This window comes from Ailuropoda melanoleuca, chromosome 7 (assembly GCF_002007445.2).
Source record: "Ailuropoda melanoleuca isolate Jingjing chromosome 7, ASM200744v2, whole genome shotgun sequence".
NCBI lineage: Eukaryota > Metazoa > Chordata > Mammalia > Carnivora > Ursidae > Ailuropoda > Ailuropoda melanoleuca.
The window spans coordinates 121,639,409-121,656,537 of record NC_048224.1 but is presented as its reverse complement, the minus strand read 5'-3'; positions in this window follow the sequence as shown (position 1 = coordinate 121,656,537).

The following is a 17,129-nucleotide window of genomic DNA, read 5'->3' as shown; positions in this document are numbered from 1 at the left end:
AAAATGGAATCAGGAAGCCATGAAGGTAGAGGTCTTAGGCAGTTACCATTTGTTTCAACTTACATGACCAGCAAGAAGAAGGAAGGTTTCTACATGACATGCCTCAGTAACAGCAAACTGCCCACCACTTGCAGCCAGTGAGAAGCTGCCATAACCTTAAACTTCTATTCTCCTCCAATGAACTTACATTCAAAACAACCCTCCATACTTTCCTCTGAGAACCTAATAAAATCTAGCCTCCCCTTTGTCTCTTTGGACTTGCCTATGGTTTGCCATAGTTGTCCCAAAGTCCAGTTCCTCTGCTATTCCTAAATAAACTTACCTTTGTTTAGTTAAATTGCCATTCATTTTATTTAAGGTCGACACTGCTAAATAGTTTTTCATATGATTGTATAAATACAGAATCCCACCAGATTTGGCATAAGTAGTACCATTATCTCCATAACATATTATTTGTTAGGCTTCTTAATTTTAGTAATTTCTGTTGGTGTGGTTTATCATTGGGATTTAAACTGATTTTTCAGGATGGTTAATGAGTTTGATCAGCTTTTTCAAGTCTCAGGGCTATTTACATATTCTTTTTTTCTCACGTGGTGCCAATTTCACATTGCCTTTGTTGCTGATTCTATAGCTTCTTGGATTTCAAAATGTTTGGATTTCCACATGAACTTTAGAATCTACATGCCAGACTCCAAAACAAAACAAAACAAAATTCTGAGATCTTGAGAATGCCTATAGAGAAATTTTGGGAGAATTGACACTTAATAAACATTCAGTATTCCAATATATGAACATGGATAGTGAAAGCACTTAGGCTTCATTCATTTTCAGTATTTTGTAGTTTTCTGAATTGAGTGCTTGAACAGTGTTCACTAGGTTTATTTCTAGGTATTGAAGTTTTTTGAAACTATAGTAAATGGTTTCATTTATTAATTTCATTTTTAATTATGTTTAATGATATTTTGAGCTACATTTGAATTTGGAGTATTGATATTTCATTTAGCACATTTCAGAAATTCAGTTATTGATACTAATTGTTTCAGGCAAATTAGTTTGAAATTTTTATATGTAATATCTTGAGTCTGCAAAAATGACATTTTTATATCTTCTTTTTTAATCTTTGTGTTCTCCATTTCTTAGTCTTGCATTATTGCATTCTATGAGTTAGTTTTGAATAGAAGTTGTGAGAATGGACGTTTATGTTTCCTTTCCAGTCTTAGGGAAAAAGTACTTTACCATTGAGTATATTGAATGCTGACAGTTTTTTATAGTTACCTGTGGTAAGCAGAATTCTAAAATGGTCCATGATATCTGGCACATACACTTCTCCCCTTTTGTTTTAAAGAGTCCTAACTTAGTTTTAGTCTAGTTTCCTAACAGATTTTATCACTAATGAGTGTTAAATTTTATCAAATTAGTTTTCTGTATCTATTTAGATAATCTTTTGTTTTCTGTTTATGTGGTGAATTAAATTATTTTGACTCTTGCATTTTCTTGGAATAAACTTCACTTGGTCCTGGCACATACATTATTCTTTCTATATATAGCTTGATTTAGTTTGCTAATTTATTGGTTAGGATCTTTTTATTTGTGATTATGATAGAGGTTCCTGCTGATTGTCATTGTCTTGATATCCTGGTCAGATTTTGGATTCAAGAATTTGCTGACCTCATAAAACCAAGTGGGAAAATGAAATGTGTGTGTGTGTATAATTTGGAAGAGAAGACATCTGGGATTTGATAATTTAGAAGTATTTAGTTAAAACTATAGTTTATAGTTTAGTAGATACAGGACTATTCAGTTTTTCTGTTATTTAATCTGGTTGGAATGTTTGCTAATTTTTGTCTCCATAGTCCATAATCTGTGACAGCCAAAATTTGTGCTCAGCTTCTTACCCATTATCAGCTACTTTCTGCTGGATTTTCCAGCTCCCACTTAAATTTGGCAAATGCTTTGAAAGAATTCCTTTCACATTTTCTCTTGAGCTCTAAATGAAAAAAAAAAAAATCCTGCCCTGTGTTAAAAGGTGTATTCATTACCAAGGCTTTTCAGTAGCAAATTTAGTTGGAATAGTTTATATTTTTATCCTGAACCTGTGTTGGCTTGAACCAGTTTTGGCTGATGTTAAATTGCGGGGAGTAGAGTAATTTTATATCTCTCTCCCTACTCTGGTTTTGTTCTTTAGTCCTGGGAGAAGAGTGACTACCTGGACACATCCTTCATGGTTAACTTTGCTACACAGGCATTTCTAAACTTTCTTACTCAAAATTTGTTTATTCATAAGAGCTTTGCTCTTGTTAGTCAAGGGAACCATGAATTCCAGCTGTGTGTAGTGACAACAGAAGATCAAATAAATGTTGAATAAATCCTGGCAGATGCCAACATATATATATGCCAAGGAACAAGGGTTAGATATTCACTCCTTTAGTGCCTTAGCACTATGGGAGATCCCAGGATTACGTGGAACCCCTGGGGAGAGAAAGGTTAGGCTAAATTGACCGCTGAGCTCCTAAATTCATTGAGATTAAATTTCCACCAACTGACAATTTAAAGGATTAAATTGAATTATAGAAAAGATTTTAAAAGTTATATTTTTGGACACTTGAGTTAGAAGTAGTGATTTGTAGCCACACTACACAGTACACACACACTTGTTTTTCTTATAAATATTGAATATAGTTTTTATATCATTTGTGTTTTTTTCATGTAAATCATCATGTTCCCATTTCCATTTTAGTACATATAGATCTACAACATTCTTTTTAAATGCTTCTAAGTATTTTATAACATAGATACAATATATTTTATCTTACAATCTCCCTAGTGATGGGTATTAGGAGCATTTTCTATTTTTATTACCACAAACAATATTGTGAGATGTTTACTAACTGCTCCTTTTATTTCTGTAGGAAAAGTGGATTACTGATCAAAGGGAGCATGCATTCACGAGTATCAGATAGTCTACTAGATTCAATAAACAAGCAATGATTGTTTTCCAAATTTTATTGAGAATATTCATTTTTACTAATTTTTCTGTAGTTAAAAATTACCTATATGAAATCTAAACCAAGTTATATATGGAGAAAATTATTTTTAATTTTAGGTCAAATAAGGGGAACTGTTTATATTTTTATATACTGTGCTGTGTTTTAATTTTTTGGTCTTTTTTTCTTGAGTTCTAAAGTTAAGGCTACTAATAAGCCCATCAATAGGGTTCCCTAATGATAGATTTCTATTCACAATAGTCTTTCTTTCCTCCAGGTCAATTTGCTAATTACATATCTGTTTTTTTTATTTAAATTATTAGCAGCCTAAATAACACTTTCTAAAGAGATTAACTGTGAACACTTTGAACAATATGTTCTTAGCACAAACATTTAATTTGACTGTAGTAAAAACTCACATTCTAAAGAATACCTATAATGGGCAACTATCTGATGTTTCAAATGCTTCTTCCTGCATCAGTGTGAATATCAAGACTATGATAAACTCAAACATAACTAAATTTTTGTAAGATGATGATGTATTTTACCCAGAGTAATTTCTACTTGTTATCAACTTGACAAGTAAATATTAGACCTAAAATGAACATCTGTTTATGGTAAAGTGGCTAATAAAAATGCCTGCAGTTAGAATGGAGGAAATATTTTCACATTTCTTCCAGCATTTTAATGAAAAATTTATATGAAATATAGCGATATTCATGAGGATATTTGCATGCAGTATTGTAAATGCTTGATTTGAAATATTTTACTAAAATTTTTATTTTTCTGCATTCATTCATGATGTATTAAGCAATATGAGAATGGTATTTTTGAGGTCTACTTGTAATATGAATGGAAACAACATTTCAAAAGGTAATGCACATTTTTTTGTTTGTTTCAATGCTGTTGAAGGTACACTTACTATAGTCATTACAGAAGATAAAGAATGACTGTGTTAGGATGAAATGGAGGCCAGGTCTCCTTTGATCTCAGCAAATACAATTCACCAGCTGTTATAAGAAATAAACCTGCTGTCATGCAACAAGTTATGAGAATAAGAGTGTATCATAGTGATTAACAGTAAACATAGGAAGTAAAAACAAAAGTTCTGACTGCTATACCAACCAGTTTTATGTGTTGGTGACAAATTAATTTCTGTATCAGTAAGCAAGTGGAGTAGGTCATATTCTTTTTTTTTTTTTTTAAGATTTTATTTATTTGAGAGAGAGAGATTGAGTGGGGGTAGGGGCAGAAGGAAAGGCAGAAGCAGACTCCCCACTGAGCAGGGATTCCCAGGACCTTGAGATCAAGACCTGAGCCTAGGGCAGATGCTTAACTGACTGAGCCATGCAGTTTGTCCCAGAATAGTTCATATCGTATGGGTGTCACATTCTCTTAGCTTACATGGTTGTTATGTAAACTTTTATGCATGATTTATAAAATATTTAATACTTGGATTGAAGGCTGAATTTGGAGAAAACATGGGGACTATTTAGGGTTGAGTCTGCAGAGGTCCTAATTAAGGTACCTGAGTAGAATTCCAGCTAGGACTATAGGCTAAAGTGTTTCTCCTGTTAGTAGAGTACTGCCTCTTTTCTAGAATAGCCCAGATTGAAAGGAAAATAGAGTGAAGAAAATCTTTATTTTCTGAAGGGAAGAAAAGTGTTTAAAATATGTAAGTTGAACAATGAAGTAAAGAAGGGAATTCAAAATTAAACCTAGGGACAGAAAGTGCCAACACTCAGTTTATAAATGTTAAAAGCAGAACTTCTTGGTTCATTATCACCAGAAAAGGACAGATAGTACAGGCAGTAAACCAGAATATGCAAGTATAAGGGTCACAATGAACTCTTTTCTATGGAAATGGCCACCACAAAATGTTTAGCTCATAGATGGAAGATTCTGAAAAAAATTAGCAAGTCAAGACTAAAGACCAGAAGAGAACAAAAACCTGAAACTATCCTTTTACTCTTTTTCTTTTTTTTCTTTCTTCAATTTTACATCATTATCTCTTCACCTTTACAGAAATTACTTTGCTATTCTCTCTGATTTAGAACACTAAGTATGTACGGATAGAACCATTAGGACTTGGGAATGCTTAAAGCCCTGAGACTCACAAAATAAATGTATAAAAATTAAACTTTTAAAAAAGTAATGGTGAGGGGGAAATTACTCAGAGCAGGCCCAGGCCAGGAGGCCCCAGAAGATGTAAAGTTACTAACAATAAGCTAGAGATAACCAGAAGCCCTACTGGTAGCAGAAGATAACTAGCCCTCTCTGCTTCTGGAAACAGGCTTCCTGCCACAGGCTCCCGGCACTACTGTTCCTGCCTAAAGCAGCCCCACTCCCCCAGTTTAAACCTACCTACCAGCAGTCAGCATCCCCTGTAAAAGCCCTATAACCCCATTGCCTGGGGCCCAGAATTTGGAGCAGGAGCTCATCTGGGTCCGACGGTGCAAAATAAATCCTAGTTCTCCCACTTCTCTGAGTGTCACTTGGTCTCTCGCCTGTCTGATTTTTATTTTCTCGTCTGACTTTTATTTTTCCGCAACAATGAGGTGTCTGACCTATTTTCTGAACTTTCTTTAATAGGGAAAAGAAGTTAGCCAAGTGAACAAGGTTGAGACCTTGAAAAGAAAAATACTTTAATGTTGTCCCCCTCAATTCCTATGCAGCATCAAGATAATGTGAAAGACAAAATGCCCTGCATGATTAAGACGATCATTTTATTCAGCCTTATTGCATAGAAAGAATGGTCTTTAATGAGGAAGGCCTCAAAGAAAAGAAAGGAGGCTGGGGTGTTATAGAGACAGATAAACAAGGGAGTTATCTTCAAATCTTATGGGAGTCCATGGACAGTAAGTTATATGGAGAAGGGTGGTTCTTTTGAGGCTAGCTCATTTTGGAACACAAAAGTGTGGGAGGGGTTATTTTTTTTTTTAAGATTTTATTTTATTTATTCGACAGAGATAGAGACAGCCAGCGAGAGAGGGAACACAAGCAGGGGGAAGCGGGAGAGGAAGAAGCAGGCTCATAGCAGAAGAGCCTGATGTGGGGCTCGATCCCATAACGCCAGGATCACGCCCTGAGCCAAAGGCAGACGCCCAACCGCTGTGCCACCCAGGCACCCCTGGGAGAGATTATTCTTAACCGTCACTAATCTCTGGGAGCATACAGCCCAAGTTAAATTCAACATTCGGCACTTTATATGACCACTAAATCTCTATTTAACTGCAAAAGTACCTTTAACTGAGTTGTCTATTGTTTTGTTCAATATCTACTGAATAAGGTCCCAAGTGATTAATTCCTTTCAAAAGTCATTTCTAAGAAATAATACTAATTATCCTGAGGAATTGATTTTTGTCTTTTATTACACAATAAAAATTGTGTAAAGCCATTATCTTTTTTTTAAAGATTTTATTTATTTATTTGACAGAGAGAGAGGCAGTGAGAGAGGGAACACAAGCAGGGGGAGTGGGAGAGGGAGAAGAAGGCTTCCCACTGAGCAGAGAGCNATTTATTTATTTGACAGAGAGAGAGGCAGCGAGAGAGGGAACACAAGCAGGGGGAGTGGGAGAGGGAGAAGAAGGCTTCCCACTGAGCAGAGAGTCCTATGCAGTGCTCCATCCTAAGGCTGGGATCATGACCTGAGCCAAAGGCAGACACTTAAGGACTGAGCCACCCAGGCGCCCCAAAACCATTATCATTTTATATGTACCTAAACTGAGAGCTAAACTGACTCTTCAATTACAGTGACTATATATATATATAGTATCATATATATATATGACTCATATATATGATGTTATATATAGTTCCTCATTATTTACGTAGTGTTATTTATAAACATTCTGTATTAGCAGTTTTATTGTTTGAACATATTTTTAAACATCACTCAAGATCTTTTTGGAAGGAAGCCACATAGAAGCAAATACACTTAGCTCAATGAAAACAAGGACTAGTCAAAGTCTTTTTTTGCTTCTTTAAAGCCTAGCTCATATTTGTTGAAGTAGTTTATGAACTCTAAAGAATTTTGAATTGAGTCTATAGAGATCATAGTAGCAGAACAAGGATTATGTAACTGTTGGTGAAAATGGTTATATAGGAATTATCAGACTGAATAGGTATTTGGTAAAGGAATCACAAGATGAATTGTTAAGTATTAACAGAGGAGAATAATTACAAAAGCCATCTCATTTCAGTGATATGCAAAATCAGTGCTTAGGTCAAAATTCCTCAGAAATGTTTGTGAAGTCTCCTTTTGCATGTTGTCTTAGTCTGGGTTCTCATTACTTGACGAAGGGAGAGGGAATGTTAAATGTTAGAACTTGAAAATGACTCAAAGACAACTTACTCAAGTAATTGAAATTCCTTCTAAAATTCTAGTACAGTGCCTTACACTTTTACACTTGTTCAGATGTCAGCAACAAGCAAATATACATTGAGATGGGAAGAGTAACTGATACTTGATTGCCAGCTTACTGTATACCAAGTAGCATTTATATACATTATCTCATTATCTCTGTGAGATCACATTGCTCTTTACAGCGTTACTCAAATTGTGGACTGAATTGTTTTTGTAAACTGGTAGAAAATGCATATTCTCAGACCACATCCTAGATTAAACAAAACAAAACAAAAAACAAAAACAAAAAGCGAAATAAAACAAAAACTGGAATCTCTGGAATATGTGGCTTAACAAGTTATCCAGGTGATTTGAGAAACACTAGTTTTTATCATAGTACTGTTAAGGAAAAGGGTCAGAAGTACTAAGCAACTGGCCCAGTTCTGTGTAGCTAGTGAGTTGCAGAATGGGAGTGGTTACTGAAATCAGTAAACTTCCTCTTTTCATCAGAAACTCCTATATCTTTAATTCACTAATTCATAAATTATTTCTGTGACCAGCCTGTTTGCTGAATCCCTTTTCACCTGTCCTTTAACCTTATCAGCCCCATTAACGTACGGATCTCTCTATTTTCTCCTTATTGAACAACACTTCTAACGTCACTTCGTTCTCTAAAATGTTGAGACCCACAATGAATCATTTCAACTGTTTTCTTTCCGATATTCCTTATGTTATATCTCTTTGGTGGAATTCCTAAATCATATGTATCTGGATATCAGCTGCTATTATGATAGTACCCAGGCAGGTTGGCAGTGGTAGGAGTAATTAATATAACTTGCCGCATAGGATCCATAATCATCACCAACCTCAACTGGATCTCAGCAATGTCACATTATTCATATTTTTCCTTGTTGGCTCGCTATCATAGTTTTCACAGTATCTGTTTTAATTTTCTGTACTTGTCTCAAACTGTGCTGACTCTACCTCCTTAATCTCAAGATGTGACTTTGTCTTCTGTTTCTCAGATTAAATAGAAGCAATTATGTAGTAATTCCTCTAAGTCTGCATATCTAAATATATCAACCTAAATAAATAAATAATGCCTCATCTCAGTAATCTCGTTTGTGAAGGTTGTCGTAGGTCAGCTCTAGTGTACTGTACTCTTACCCTCTTCCACACTAAAAGAAATGGCTTATTTCAACCTTTGTGCTACCACAATATTTGGCACTTGGCACATTTTGATACTATATAAATGCTTCACTGGAATTATTTTGATTAAAAGTCTGTTTCCTTTAGTAATCTGTAAGATTTCAGAAGATAAGAAACTTATATCTTTTGTCTTTGAAACTCAGTTTGCTAACACTACCACAAAGCAATAAAAGAATGAGTAATATAATGGTGCAAATAAACCAATTTCTCTTACTTTTTAAAAAGAACCATCTAGATCTACCTTTTGTTGGAGAATAAAAGTCTCCTTTATAAGATGACATACTAGTAGAAAAATAAATGTTAACCTAAATTTTTTGAGGTCTTAAAAGTACTTTCAGTCTTTAAAAATCATAATGATGAAAGAAGAACATATATGGAGTTCAAGGTTGTAATTGGTGCCAAACCATGACCAATAGCTTTTGGCTTAAAATGGATATAGTAAATATTTCTATCACTATGGAATAGAAGACATCAAAGGAGATTTTATCTGGAAATACTATTTTCTAAACAGTACAGTCAAATGATTTATTTTTCTTTTTCAACAAAGTAGTATCAAATTGCAGTGTAATAACACAGCATAGAGACATCTCTGATGGTGAATTTCACCAAGGTTGTGGAGTCAGAGCTGTAAGAGCTAGTTGATGGTTTTACCTCATCCTAACCCATTTCTCTTAAAGGTTGTGGAAAGAGTGAAAAGTATAAACAGATTTTACAGAAAATGAAATATTTTCTGAGGCAGAATGGCAGAGCATATTTATGTTTTATTTAAAAAAAAGAAAGAGAAAGAAACAAACAAACAAACTAGACTTTCTAACAAGTTGGCTTTTCACCATAGGTATGACCACTGTCCTGCACAATGCACAGTTTGACTGATTTTGTTCTCTTTGGCCTTTTCTTTGTTATTTTTGCTATATAATCAAGATCTTCATCCTTGCTAGCTATCAGCAGGAGTACAGGTTTTGTATACTTAGAAATTTATCAGACTGTTTGGTCAAAGATGAAATAACTACTATTTCAAATTATGTTGGCATTGTATAAAGCAGTGTTGTAAGATTTCAGTATTTTGGGGGAAATTTTAGATAAAATTAAGGAGCCTCTTAAAAAAATTTTTTTTAGACTACTTGATATGATGCGCTTTCTTTCCAAAGGAGGAAAGAGCACAACTCCATTTTTCAGTCCTGTTTGATGATGTGACTCTTCTTAAGAAACAGTTCCAGACAAACATTTTATAGAATGTAATAAGAAATAATAGTCTACCCATATAATTTTGTTTTGAAACAGAGAAAACTATCTCATTTTTTAGTATATAATACTGCTGATTTCCTCTCATTGTTTCATCTTGTACAATTTTTGTTTTGAGAAATACAACTAGAAGGATAAATATGATGTATAGCACTTTACATGCACATACATATTTTTCCATTGTTCACTTGGTTATTACTAATTTTAGCGAGGCTAATTTTTCTATAGATTTGCCCAAAGACTTCTGGAGTTGATTTTCATGTGATCTGAGCAATGAACTCACAATTGTTTGGTGATCAAATATAAATTTCGTTTTGCTGAACATTAGGAAAATGTATTTGAATTTCTTTTTAATGTAGATAGAAGATAGGAAAAAACGAAGAGTACAGTTAATAGTAATAGCTTTTATTTGTTGAGTGTTTATTCTGTGTTATTGGCCATGTTAAGTGAATCACTTATATGATCTTATTTATTCTTGATAAGAACCCTGGGCTAAGATGCCACCATTACCTCCATATCACAGATGAGGAGACTTGAAATTCTATAGATTAGGTGATTTTACTGTGGCTTCCTAGCAAGCAACAGAGCAGAACTGGAACTCATGTGAATTTGACCCTGGCCCACATTCCCTGGTGAACAGTGGCTGGTTTGCTTAACATCAGCCCTGCTTAGAGTCAAGAGTGATTGATTTAGGACCTCAGTAGTGAGTTAGGGTTTAGAGAGGTTCAAGTCTAGTGGAAAACCATTGAAGAGATGAGAGAGGATGCCTGTTGCCCAGTTCACTGCCACCATCCTTGATGTGAGGAAAGGAAGCTCTCCTCAGTTGCCAGTTTGCTTCCATGTCCTGTCCATGAGGAATTCTTGTTATGTGGAGTGGAGCTAGAGTAGAGATAAGATGAACACAGACTCCCCATTCTATGAGATTTGGGGTGGTCTTTTAATAGCCTCAGCTCTCAGGCTGTTGGGATAGTGCCAGAACTATGAACATTCTAATTTTTCCATCTCCTCTTCAGGGCTACCCTAGTACACTCACAGAGACTTAAGGAGTACTTCTTCCAATCCTAAGAGTGAAGGGATAATGGTATGGCAGATATCCCAAGCAGTTCCAGGAGTTTGATTATGGTTTTGACATGTGAACAAATCCTAAGAAAAAATCGGGCCAACATTCAAAATACTTTGTATACACCCTCCAACAAAAATATGCCAATTATCTAACCATCCCAGAAGAGGAGTTGGTTTCTGCACAAATTGTTTCTGTTTTTAATATTTTTCTAGAAGTTTAGGCTTTAAAAAAACTATAATGTCTCATTAGTTATGAATACTAAACGTCCTCAAATTTGAAACTTAAAATGTTATCTTTTGAAACCAGTATTTTTCCAATCTCCATTCTCTCTCTTTTAATTTGTTCACTGTCAAAATTCTTAAAATAGTACTGTTGCCTCCACTACCTTTTCTTCCAGCCTCAACTTACTCTTTGTTATTCTTCCTACCAATTTGCTGAAACTACTGTCTTTGAGAGCTCAATTCACCAACGACCTACTAATTAACAAATTCAATGGTCTCTTCTAAGTCCTTACTCAACTAGACCTCTCCACGGCAATCAAAATTACAGACCACTTGTTCCTTCTTGAAAAGCTCTTACAACTGGAAGAAGAAAATGACTATTTCTTCCCCATAGAGAGATTTAGGAGAAAAATGGCCCTTGGCTAAGAATTTAATCAAGTACTTATAAGAAGTAATTTCAAAGGCTCCACCTGGTCTTAGTGTAGCAAAGGTAGCAGGCTGTAAGAGATATATGGGTCAGCATTAGCTCATTTATTATTCCAGGTAGACCTGAAATAGTGCATTTAAAAAGGGGGGGGGTGGGAAGATGAAGGAAAGGGAGCATGATGGCACTGCATAATAATGAGACCATGCTAACTCCATTACAGTTATGTGAACTTGTGAGTTAGGAGGAAAGTGGAAAATTGTTTATTTTTTTCTGATCAGATTTGGCACTGTTGTAGAAGTCTGTTATGCATGCATGTGGGTGCACATGAGAGAGAGAGATACACAGAGATTTTCAATATATTACAATTGGAAAATTGGAAGAACAGAATGTTTGTGATGCCTTGTGACCTTTGGGAAACAACTGAAGGGTACAATGAAGTCCTCAGGGCCCCTCCTGGGTTGCGTGAAGGAACTCTGATAAATAGGCAATTCTTGAGAATTCTATTAAGGCCCACATGTTATTCTAGCTTGAATATGACTAAGGTAGTGACATTTAAGCTGATATGAGATCAATCTCTATAGGTTGACTGTAGAAGGAGAAAATTCTGTTAAAACCAGTCTAAAAAACAATGGGTACATCAATAAAGATGCAAAGTATATTTAATTTAGGTGTTTGTCTCTTTTCTCTTTCAATTTTTGAACTCTTGGAATGCAAAGATTTTGCCTTAGTCCTCTTTTAATATCATCATCTCTTCCAGGGAGGTCTGGTATTGTTTATATGGTTAGTATTCAATAAACATTTTAGAATTGAATTGTTGAACTAAACATACATGTATATGCAGTTAATTAGTCATTCACCAAATTTTATATTTACTTAGATAAATTTAATTATGTAAATTGAAAGAAATGTGAAAAGTGGATAGTATGGAATTCATCAATATTAAACATATAAAAGTTAACAAAAATCATGTAGTAACCTGGTAAGGAGATAATGAAATAGTGTAAGTAGCTATCTTTTTTTAGTAGCTATTTTTTTATTCCATTTATTTAACTAAAACAAAAACAAGAACAAGTCACTCACTTCTCCAAACCCTCATCTTCTACCTCTGTCAACCACTACTCTTTTCTCTATATCTATGGCCATGGCTATTTAGTTAGTTAGTTATAGACTGTACTTATGAGAGATTTCATTAGATTGTATCTGTCTCTCGGATTTATTTCACTTAGCATTATACCTTCAGAGTATATCCATGTTGTCACAAATGATAAAATTTCATTCTGTTTTTATGGCTGAATAATATTCCATTGTATATGTATATACCACATCTTCTTTATCTATTCATCCATCAGTGAACACTTACATTATTTCCATATGTTGACTACTGTAAGTAATGCTCCAGTGAACATGGGGATGAGTTAGTGTTTTTATTTTCTTTAGATAAATACCCAGAAGTGGATTTGCTGGATCATATGGTAGTTTTATTTTTAAATTTTTGAGAAATGTCCATACTGTTTTTCATAGTGGCTGCACCAATTTATATTTTCCTCAACAGTGCACAAGTGTTCTTTTTTCTCCACCTCCTCACCAACACTTATTTCTAGTCTTTTTGATAATAGTCATTCTAACAGGTGTGGGGTGATATCTCATGGTGGTTGTTATTTGCATTTCCCTGATATTAATGACATAGAGTATCTTTTCATGTACTTATTGGCCATCTGTAAGTCTTCTTTGGAAAAATCTATTCAGATCTTCTGCCCATTTTTTAATCAGACAGTTTGGCATTTTTTTGCCATTGAGTTGTAATAAGTAGCTATTTTTGATGGTGTTGGTGGTAGTAGATGGGAAAAGTAGGACCTAAGCTAATGTTTATTACAAGTACCTGTAAAATGTCAGACACTTTATATACACCATCATATGAAACATAAATAAATGATCTGAGATATAGGTATGTTAATTTCAGTATACCACTAAAGAATCCAAAATTTGAAAATGTTGAATAAGTAGCTCAGGGAAGACAAGTAAGTTTCAACTTTCTTGCAACTACCTATCAATTTATTCTGGCTGCAAAGAAATGATGAAAAGACACCCTTGGCTATATCTCTATTCAATAAGAAAGAATCCTCATGGATTAGCAATATTTGCTTTAATCTCAGAAGGGAGATGAGGGTGTTCACTGCCAAGTATTATTATCATTGCACAAATCCAAAGTCTGAATGGAAAAATGAAAGTATGTGGATATGTTTATTTGTGAGTGTGGGGAGAGAGTTGAAAGAGGGGGATGGTTGGGATTTGAGCTCAGATACGTCTTATTCTCAAATATAATGCTATTTCCATGACACGCTTAATTTAACTTTAAAATCTGAAAAAAATCAATACATGTTTTTGATGAATGTATTAATGCCAGATGCCACTAAAAGAAGAGATTTAAGAAACAGTTTAAATTAAAAGTCTCTTAAATAAATAATACCAATTAAAATGTATTAACAGTAGAACAGAAATTGGAAAGGAGTCACTCCTCTGCTTTCTCCATTCTCAAGACATAGTTTACCATTTTCATATCTAAAGGTCTTTGTAAGCTTGAGGATAATATATATAAACATTTTGACATAGTACCACTACATAGCCAAGAAAATAAAATATCTGTTCCTGAGTTCAGATGGTCTTTCCCTTTCAGGCAGTTGTTATACCTTTAAAAATTCAAGTTATTTGTAAGTTTCCCCAAAAGGAAAAAAAAAAGTATTTGATTACTTTAAAATTTCCATCTATAAGCAAAGGTTTTACAAAATAAAATGTATTTACTACAAAGTTACTAAGTTAAGTTGGGCCTAAAAATTACCAAATAACTAAAAGATGAAATTAAATACAAATGAATTGAGGAAAGCAGGGCAATGTATATTCCCCAAATTATAGTATCTTTTGGTTTTAAGCCAACAATGTCTTTGATGCTCTGATTCTGTCTTCCAAAGACTGGACATTTGTGCTAGTGATTTGCCAAACTGGAAATGGACATTTTAGACCACTTGTAGTTACTTAAGTGAATTTATAAAAATATAAAAGGCCAACTAGTCTTTTTCTTCAGGGTGAACCTTCAGAATGTGAGCAGTAGATGGATTATGTGGTGGTTCTTTTTTAGTTGCCTACCCTATCCATTTTTCATTTCCTAATCCGCTTGAGCATCAGGGGTCAATCTCTATGGAAAGTATTACCAGAAACCCCATGCTGGCTGGATTAGGTTTAAGAACCTAATCTCACCAACATGAGATTAGAGGGCAGGAATAAAGAGAGATTCTCTATTCTCCTTTGCTTTGGGATGCATTTTTGTCTACAGCTGCTTCTCTTCACAATGAGGAGCTGGATAGTCCTTACTCACTATTTCGTATCACTGAGGAATTTACAAATATTTCTGTCTTTTTTTTCTTCAAGTGTACAGATAGTAATGGCTCCCTAACATTACTAGTGTTTGGATGCCTCACTAAACGTTATTTGCTCCATTAGTCCTGCTTACAAGTCCTCAGCAATCTCTTCATATTAGCCATATGGAACAAATTTTATTTCCTTCCAGGAGTCACCAATCCAAATTGTGTCCTTGTTTTTGGTAGTGTTTTTCTTTTTTATGCTTATAAATGTGTTTGTTTTAATGCTGGATTTGCATCTCTAGTCCATATGATATCCTTGGTTGTCAAGGACACTCTGTCTAGTTTGTGTGTCATCTCCTCCTTCTTCCTTCTTCCACTTTAAAAGTGGTTTTCTATAGAAATTATTTTAATCTTACTTGTTTTATTAATACACCACAGGGTTAAAGTGAGTGACAATAGCTGATAATTGATGAAGTACTCCCTCCCAGGTAATATTCTCATATTTCTACTGAGTAGTGGCGATGTGCTGGGAAGAGGCCTGCAATTTAAGGAAGATCAGTACCTGAGCTAAGCTCTGGCCTTAATTATTTCATATTGCAAAGATCTTGTAAATGCCTATTTTATGTTAAGTACAGGCACTTATTGATCCAAGACATCAAAAATGATTAATCACATTAATTCAGAGTATACTTTGAATGGATAATACATAGCAGAATAAGGATGTTGTGAAGATAAAGCAAATAGTTTCTAATCAGTAAAGAGCATTTTTAGAAAGTCCTGAAGACTCAACAATAACAACAAAACTGTTAGAACTAATAAATGAATTCAGTGAAGTTGCAGGAAACAAAATCAACATATAAAAACTTGGCATCTTTATATACAAACAATGAAGAATCTGAAAAGGCAAATAAAAATTATATTCACATTAGCAACAAAAATAATAAAATACATAGAAATAGAATTATTGAAAGCGAAAGACTTGTAACTGAAAATTACAGACATTGATGAAAGAATTAAAAAGACATAGGTAAATGGAAGACACCCCAAGTTCATGGATTGGAAGAATTAATATCGTTAAAACATCTGTGCCACATAAAACTATCTACAGATTCAGTGCAATCTCTATCAAAATCTCAATGGTATTCTTTACAGAAATAGAGAAAACAATCCTAAATTCATATGGAACCACAAACAACTCCATGTAGCCAAAGCAATCTTGAGCAAGGAGAACAAAGCAGGAGGCATCACACTTCCTGATTTCAAAGTATATTACAAAGGTAAGTGATAAAAACAGTATGGTACTGAGAAAACAGAACAGTCATAAAGACCAGTTGAACAGAATAGAGAGCCCGGAAATAAATCTATACATTTACTTTCAACTGATCTTCAAGAAGTGTGTCAAGAACACACAATGGGGAAAGGATAATCTCTTCAACTTATGGTGCTGGAGAATTGAATATTCACATACAAAAGAATGAAATCAGATCCCTCTCTAACATGTAAAAAACATCAACTCAAAATGGATTAAAGACTTTAATGCAAGACCTGAAATCATAACAGCACTAGGGGCTTTTTGACATTGGTCTGGGCAACAAGTTTTTGGTTATGACCCCCAAAAACACAGGCAAGAAAAACAAAAATAGACAGATGGGACTGTATCAAACTAAAACATTTATGCACAGCAAGAAAAAAAATCAAGAGTGAAAAGCAGCTTATGGAATGAGAGAAAATGTTTTGAAGCCATACATTTGATAAGGGCATTATATCCAAAACATATAAGGAACTCACACAACTCAATAGCAAGATGAAAAACAACTAACTGCGTTAAAAAATGAGTAATGGACCTGAATAGGTATTTCTCAAAAGAAGACATACAGAGCCAACAGGTATATGAAAAGATGCCCACTATTACTAATCATCAGGGAAATGCAAATCAAAATAATGATATTACTGCACACAAGTTAGAATGGCTGTTATCAAAAAGACAAGCGATAACAAGTGCTAGTAAGAATGTGGAGGAAAGGGAATCCTTGTACACAATTGGTAAGAATGTGGATAGCCATTATGGAAAACAGTACGGAAGTTCCTCAAAAAATTTAAATAGAAGTTCCATGTGATTGGGTAGCTCCAGATCTTGGTTTATACCCAAAGGAAATGAAATCAATATCTCATATATCTGCACTCCCATGTTTAGTATTATTCACAATAGCCAAGATGTGGACACAACTAGATGTTTGATAACAGATGAATTTATAAAGAAAACATGGTAGACAAATATGTAC